At 48.6% G+C, this 8,606-nt stretch overlaps 1 pseudogene; it reads right to left on the minus strand.

Moving 5' to 3' along the window:
* Window positions 1-3,911: 3,911 nt before the first annotated feature.
* LOC132659033 (testis-specific Y-encoded protein 1-like) lies at window positions 3,912-5,778 on the minus strand (annotated as a pseudogene).
* Window positions 5,779-8,606: the final 2,828 nt, after the last annotated feature.

Genomic DNA, 8,606 nt, shown 5'->3' on the forward strand with positions numbered 1-8,606 from the left:
TAATAGTGAGTTGAGTTCTTTCAGGAGCTTCCTCTGTTTTTCTTTTGATACCTCTATATTTTGTTCACACAATGACACTTTGTTTTCTTTACAAATATATTGAAGATGTGTCAAGATTACTATTTTGTTACTGCCCTTTGTGAATTCCCTTGTCTGCCTTGCTTGTTCTTTCCGGTAAAATTTATTATTTTATTAATGTCATCTTAAAAGACTGGAAACTTCCCAAATCAGCAAGTTTTGTCCCCTGTTTTAATAATCTTTATCTTAAACATTAAAAAAAAAAAAATTCCCTTCATGTTTTACTACAGGCAGCAAGAAGAAACCAGGAGGCACTTTTGGCTGTTTGGATGGAAATCCTCTTAGATAACTCAATTAAGTACAGTTTGTTCTCCCAGCTCATTAGGTGCATTTTCTACTTTTCATAATACTGCAGATGTAGTCGACTTTCGTCTTCACAATCCCCAGACTCTTTCCTCCTGCCTCTCCTTTCTGCCAAGCATCCTAGGTGCACGACTGTGATTCTACTTAGAACGTGTTTTCTTAGTGAGCAAACGGGGAGCGATTCCCTGGCTTCAGTGCTTCTGCTGGCCAGAGACTCTGTACTGTTCCCTAAGAACTTCATGGTTTCGCTATCCAACTTCTATCACCTGGCTAGGTCAGTTGCAGTAGTTCATACTCACAAGTGAACTAGCAGGGATTACTACACGCACATGTGCAGAAACATACATGTGTACACAGTAACATCTCTGAGGGGAAACCTGTCCATATGCAGAAGTAAAGCTTTCTTTTCCAGGAACTTGAATTTTGGTAGACACTCAAATTTCTGCACGCACATGTGCACAAACATGCACGTGTACTCAGTAACATCCCTGGGAGGAAACTTGTCCATATGCAGAAGTACAAGCTTTCTTTTCCAGGGACATTAGTTTTGGTAAGCACTCAAATTTCTATGTGCACATGTGCACAAATATATGCATGCACACAGTAAGATCGCTGAGAGGAAACTTGTCCATATTCCGAAGTACAAGTTTTCTTTTCCAGGAACATGAATGTTGGTAAGCATCCACATTTCTGTCCTTGTTTTTTCACTTGCTCATCGATTATGTCATGTTACACTTCTAACTCTGTGCCTTATCCTCAAAGGTTCCAAAACCTTGGCATTTGCTATTGATAGGGACTGGCCTGCAGAGCAGCAGGCAGCATTGGAAGTTCTTGCCATGAACAGCTGTATAACATGTGCCTGCCTTCTGCATTCTCCCATCACCTTGGACAGCTTCACAGTACCAGTCACGTTGGCCTGATCCATTGACTGTGCATTCCTTCAGGGGACCAGAAAACAAGGACCTCTGAGCTCAGCTGACTTGAAGAACTGCTTTCTCGGTGTGCACCTGTCTAGGTCATTCCGTGTCAATGTTGTGCCCCTCTTGGTAGCCTACCACCCGTTACAGCCCCCAGCATTCGAATGAGGCCCCCTGTTCTTCCTATCTGTGGAGCGTTCTGTGTGCACCATCTACCTGTGCCCCGATGTGCTCTCTCCATGTGGCAGGAAAAGGCCAGAAACGCCTGAGCCTCCAAAAGCCCCCGGAGACTGTGACAGGCCTGGTTCTGATCCAAGGTTGTGAAGAAGGTACACATGGATGCAGGGTCTCTTCCAATACCAAGAATGGAACCGGAGGCCATCAAAGTAAGGTGGCATCCCTACACGTCTTCCTTTCTGTTTAACACTACCCATGCACATGGGAGTCCCCCAACAGATGATGCCCTGGGGAACCTGCAGGTTCTGGGCCCAGAGCTAATGCCTCCGTTGGACAGAAAGCAGCGTTACTATCTCAAATGGACCAAGAGGGCTTGAACCACCCATGCCTCAGTGATTTGCTAAATGCCAAGGCTCTCTTTCAGTTGCTCTCATTAGGCCCAGGTAGGACTCCCTAAAGTCACGCATCCCTGCTTCCCTACACAGCACCCGTGCCAAGGAAGCCAGTGCGCGGTTGGGCCCAGGGATATCCAAGACGGTCACCTGGAAGGCAGCATCCCTGTGTCACCTGGGTGCAGATCCCCTACAACGCAATCAGAGATTCTGCTCCAGCAAGACTACCAGAATCCTCCTTCAGGTACAGACGTGCACCTTTGACACTCAGGCCCCCAAGCCAGGGGCAAGACCCCAAAGAAAAGGAGGAATTCATATCAGAACTTTCAGCACAGACCATGGGGTATCGTTGGCAGGACCGCTACTGCCTAGAGTCTGGACCCTGAAAACCAGCAGGCCCTGAACTGCCCCAGGGGCTTCTCTGTCTGCACTCCCCTGAGGTCCCTTAGGACATGCAGTTTACCCACCGCCCTTGTCTTTTCTCTGTTCCCTCCCTCACAGGCATATCCCGGATAGGGTCACACAGGGAAACCCACTTGCACATTTCTCGGCTTTGGGCACTGCCAGCGAGGCAGGCTGGAAGTGCCTGGAGGCATGCCTTGCTTACAGACCATGTCTCTCCTAGGATGCCTGTGGTTGGCAGATATAGCATACTTTAGTGCATCTCATGTTTTGTGTCATATCGTGCCAGTGTGTGCCACACTCAGGGAGGGCGTGTGCTGGCTGCTGGGCTGATCTGGGCAGCACTGGCCCAGGACCTTCCCAGTTCTCCTTTTCACATGTGTGTGGAACAATCTCCAGTGCAGCAGGCAATCTATGACTCTTTCTCCTTCAGCTCTCTGCCCATCTCGGCAGGACCTTAGCCTCACCATCCCAGATCTTGCCATAGCCACGTCCCTCATTTCCAGAGGCCAGCCCATGGCCCCTCACACGGAGGGCTCCACAGGCAGTGGTTTCAAAGCCTCACCCCACGTGATTTGCTCTGTGTGAATCCTTAGACCATGAAACCCTCTTCCTGATCCAAGCACACACAACAACACGGTAGAACTGATGAGCGTGTTTTGTATCTGGTCTAATTGCAGATATCTGGAGCCACAGTCTGGAGTTATCACTGGCCATCCTTTCCTTGTTCCCATCCTGGGCAGGGTCAATGCAGAGATGAGGCGACAGACCACCTTCAGCCTGGTCGCCTCATGACTCCTCTTCTGGTTGCTCAGCACCTCCTCTCCTGCCACCTTCATCTCTGCCTCTGCCCTGGGCCGGACACACACACACACACACACACACACCCACACACACACACACAATCACAGCCAGCATAAATAAGCACACGTGTGTATACACACACATGCTCAGCACGGGGACACAAATGCAAACAACGAGCATAGGTGTTTCAGGAGGTGAAGACGACCGAGGCCAGCAATGTCGGGGATGGTGACAGTAGGCACCATGTCCTGCCCTTGGGGCTCCCTGTTCACCTTCTCCACGAACTCTTCCGTATGTTCCCAAGGCAGCCTGAAGCCGCTTCCAGCGCAGCATGTTTGGTGGTTGTGAGACACTGAGTGGTGAATGTGGAAATTCACAGAAGATCCCAAAGTCAGCACACAGGTGCACTGGGACCCCGGAGAGGACAGCTTTTCAATGATAGGCCTTCCCTGGGTAAGGGGCGGGAGTGAAGTGCCCAGGCAATCTCAAACTCAGTGAGCAGCAGGAGGCCAGGGGATGAAAGGACCCACAAAGGATGATTCTGACAAAGATACTTAATACACACTGCCTCTAGAAGTATCACCTGGACTCTGGTGCTGCCACCTCAGCTGATTTGATGGAGACTTGCTTCACTCACGGACACACCAAGTCCCCAAATAAACAGTCTCAGGAGGTCACCTGCTACAAGCACGACCCAAACTCAGGGTCCACAGCCAGTTTGCATGAGTCTGAGCATCCCCATTTGGGAAAGGACAGTGTCCCTGTAGTATCACATGAGTGTCCCTTCAGGGCCCACCTTCAGACCCCATCTCCACACGTTTCTGTCAGTTACTCTCATGGAAGAACCTTCCTGCCCAGGGTACTACTTCAGGCGATCATCCCACACATCTTGGCCGACAATCCGCTGGCAATCCGAGCAAGGTGAGCCAGCAGCCAAGAATCCCAAAGTGAATTGCTAACTGTGTTCAGGCCCAAAGCAACCACACCTCAGCAATCCTGTTCGACTCTGAGCAGTTGTGACCTGACAACCAGCTGAGAAAGTTAAGGCTCCTGGTGTCCACGCTGCGGCTGGATGCTCCCCGTTCAAAGTCCCAGAACCAGTGGACAGGAGTGGAACAACGTGCCCTATGCCCTACAGAGAGACGGGAGATGGGTGTGGATCCCACAGGTCGACACTCCACAACCTTGCACACCCACACTCATCACCCCAGGAACCACGTTTCACAAGTGATGTCAAGGTAATTCTACTTAGTGGTCACTGTGTTCAAGAAGTAGGGGGGTCCTGAAAGGAAAATATCAACTTGCAGTGGGACGATGGATGGCTCCGCAACAGCACCTGTCAGGATAGGGAGCAGGGAAAAGGTTCCTGCGCCGCCTCCTCTTCCTGAGCAGCAGACTTCAAAGAGCAGCAGAAAGGATACAGCTACGGCCCAGAAGCAAGGGATGCCCCAGGTGATGGCGATCCTCCAAGCCAAGTCAGGCTTCCTCCTCTGATGGTTCTTGCACATGAACTGGAAGTAGGCCCTGCAGTTCTTCTTATGCTCAGAGCTCAGTTCCACCAGCAGGGCAGCCAGTGCCTGCAGCGCATCTTGCCCTGGAACTCAGTAGTGCTCATGCTCATGGTAAGGTCAGAGAAAGTATGCCTGGCACTTGGGAAGGATGGAAAGGCCCTTGTATCAGGGTGTTCAAAGGGCTGTGGGGTCACCCACTGTGGCTTCTGTGTCTGGGACTGCAACCTGTTCTGTGTCTCAGATCTTCTGAACTCTCACTGGTCACCCCCAGACACTTTATTCCTGCCTCTCCTTTCTGCCAGGCATCCTTGCTGTACCACTGTGATTCCACTCAGAACTTGCTCACTCAGTGAGATAACGGGGATCAGAAAGTATGTCTACATATGTTCTGTGGGTTTGTGTATGTGTGTGTGTCTGCGCGCGCGCTTGTGTGTGTGACTCCCATATCTCAGTTATTTTTGGAATCATTCACCTTTACAACAATAACTGTCAGCTAAGGTGGCTCTCATGTACTGTCTCTGGTCATTTCTGACTCAGAGGCTAATCCTCCTCAGATGCAGGCCTAAAGGAGACACACAGAGTCATGGCTGCGACACTTACAGTTGTGGCCCTGCCCGGACTCTACTCAGCTGTGCCTGTGGAGCCTGCCAATTGCCCAGTACCACACTTCCTTCAGGGTCCACCATTCTGCCCCCTCGCCTCCACCCCTCCTCCTGCTCCTGCCTCTGCACCTCCCCCTCCTCCTGAGCACTGGACCACAACGAGTAGCAGAAAGGATACCACGTTGGCCCAGAAGCCAGGGATGCCCTGGATGTTGGCACTCTTCTGAGCCAAGTCACGCTTCCTCCTCTCATGACTCTTGCACATGAACCAAACGTAGGCCCTGCAGGTTTTCTCAGGCTTAGAGCTAAGTTCCACTTACAAGGTCGCCAGTGCCTGCATCACATCTAGTGCCGGGAGCTCACTCGGGCCTCCAGGCCTTTCCTGGCACTGCTCCTCCAATGTCTTCTCCTCCAGCTCCAGGGAGGACCCCTGTTTCTGTCATTCATCTGGCACAACCTCCACATCCTCAGTGATGTCCTCTGCAAGCAGCTGGAAACCCCGTCTGATCCCTGCCACGACTCCGTCCACCTGGGCCTCGCTGTCCTCTCCTGCCTCCACTCTGAAGAGGGTGGCATCTTCGCCTGGTGTGGCCACTGGTGGCTGCAACGTCCCAGCCATGCACAGCATCACCAGGACAGGCTTTTGCTGGCCAGATGCTAGGGAAGTAGGGAAAAACCCCACCATTTGCCACGTTGATCTCCATTGTTCACGGACACCAAATGGGAAAGGGGACGGAATGAATCAAATTCCCCTTTTGATCACTCAACAGGAGGTCCTAGTCACCAGGTCTCATTCATGTTCCTCAAAAAGAAAGCTTGTACTTCAGCATATAGACAAGTTTCCTCTCAGCGATGTTACTGTGTACACGCATATTTTTGTGCACATGTGCACGTAGAAATTTTAGTGCTTACCAAAATTCAAGGTCCTGGAAAGAAAGCTTGTACTTCTGCATATGGACAGGTTTCCTCTCAGCGATGTTACTGTGTACACGCATATACTTGTGCACATGTGCACGTAGAAATTTGAGTGCTTACCAAAATTCAATGTCCTGGGAAGGAAAGCTTGTACTTCTGCATATGGACAGGTTTTGTCTCAGCGATGTAACTGTATTCACCCATCTATTTGTGCACATGTGTGTGTAGAAATTTGAGTGCTTACCAAAATTAATGTTCCTGGAAAAGAAAGCTTGTACTTCTGCATATGGCAAGTTTCCTCTCAGGGATGTTACTGAGTACACGTGCATGTTTGTGCACATGTGCGTGCAGAAATTTGAGTGCTTATTAAAATTCAAGTTCCTGGAAAAGAAAGCTTGTACTTCTGCATATGGACAGGTTACCCCTCAGCGATCTTACTGTGTACACGCATATATTTGTGCACATGTGCACATAGAAATTTGAGTGCTTACCAAAATTAATGTTCCTGAAAAGAAAGCTTGTACTTCTGCATATGGACAAGTTTCCTCTCAGGGATGTTACTGAGTACACGTGCATGTTTGTGCACATGTGCGTGCAGAAATTTGAGTGCTTACCAAAATTTATGTTCCTGGAAAAGCAAGCTTGTACTTCTGCATATGGACAGGTTTCCTCTCAGCGATGTAACTGTATTCACCAATATATTTGCGCACATGTGTGTGTAGAAATTTGAGCGCTTACCAAAATTCACGTTCCTGGAAAAGAAAGCTGAACTTCTGCATATGGACAGGTTTCCCCTCAGCGATGTTACTGTGTACACATGTATGTTTCTGCACATGTGCGTGTAGAAATCCCTGCCAGTTCACTTGTGAGTATGAACTACTGCAACTGACCTAGCCAGGTGATAGAAGTTGGACAGCGAAACCATGAAGTTCTTAGGGAACGGTACAGAGTCTCTGGCCAGCAGAAGCACTGAAGCCAGGGAATCGCTCCCCGTTTGCTCACTGAGCAAACACGTTCTAAGTGGAATCACAGTCGTGCACCTAGGATGCTTGGCAGAAAGGAGAGGCAGGAGGAGAGAGCCTGGGGAGTGTGAAGACGAAAGTCCACTACATCTGCAGTTTATGAAAAGTAGAAAATGTACCTAATGAGCTGGGAGGACAAACTGTACTTAATTAATTGAGTTATCTAAGAGGATTTCCATCCAAACAGCCAAAAGTACTTCCTGGTTTTTTCTTGCTGCCTGTAGTAAAACATGAAGGGATTTTTTTTTTCTTTAATGTTTAATATAAAGATTATTAAAACAGGGGACAAAACTTGCTGATTTGGGAATTTTCCAGTCTTTTAAGATGACAGAAGTTGTTAAAATTAATGACTCTCAAGCAAGATCATATCCAGGGCATTGAGATTAGGTGGTCTAAATAGAACATTTTACACCACCGATAGGCCAGTTCTTCTTCTTATTTTTTATAAACAAAGGTGTTCTAAAGACGAGTGTGACTGTAAAATTCTTTGTTAAGCCTCAGAAAGCTGGAAGGGGATGCCTCATGGCATTATTTAGTCAGGCCAATACCCTCCAAAGAGTTTAGGGGTGTCACTCAGAGATCCTTTCAGTCACACAATAAGACTTCTACCAAGGTTCAGGGTGTTATCCCTCAGCTATCTCAGCAGAAAACCAAGACAGAGTAAGCCTTATTATGAAGACATGTGTGACTGTCGCTTTGGAGTGGGGTGCTTTGCCTTGAACACCAGTAAGAGTATCAGGAGACACACCAAGGTTTTAAGATAACATATTTAAGTTCAGCTCGGACTGAAAGGACCAGCAATAGTACAAAATAGGAGCTCTGGACTTCTACCTTCTACAAGCAGGAAGCAGGCTAGGGAGACTGTTTCATGTAACCATATACTAGCCACCTTTCATGCAATGGCATCATGTCAGCGGGTAGAATGAAAAAATCAGAGACGGAAGCCTAGGAAGTGTCCAGGCCTTAAATACTAATCAAAGGACTGCCCGCAAGAACCCATGGGATTTCAGAACTGCTACTATTGACTCCCATCTCCCCTCCCCTTTCTGGAACAGGAGTGTCTATGAAGGTTATCTATGCCTGAACCACCACTGTATGTTGGCTGTGAAAGGGAGCAGATTAACTCATCTCTTTTGTTCACACATCCTCAGGTCTAGAGGAACTACACTTCTATAATTTGAACTGATGTGTTGCAGACTTGAGAGGCTCTTGGACTGCAAGGAGATCAAACCAGTCAATCCTAAAGTAAATCTCTCCTGCATATTCATTCGAAGGACTGATGCTGAAGCTGAAGCTCCAATACTTGGGCTATGTGATGGGAATAGCCGTCTCATTGGAAAAGACCGTGATGCGGAAAAAGATGAAGGTAGGAGAAGGGGACAGCAGAGGATGGGATTGTTGGATAGCATCATCGACTCAATGGACTTGAGTTTGAGCAAGCTCCTGGAGTTGATGGACAGGGAAGCCTGCAGCGCTGCAGCCC

The sequence above is a fragment of the Ovis aries genome, chromosome Y (genome assembly GCF_016772045.2).
Source record: "Ovis aries strain OAR_USU_Benz2616 breed Rambouillet chromosome Y, ARS-UI_Ramb_v3.0, whole genome shotgun sequence".
Classification (NCBI taxonomy): domain Eukaryota; kingdom Metazoa; phylum Chordata; class Mammalia; order Artiodactyla; family Bovidae; genus Ovis; species Ovis aries.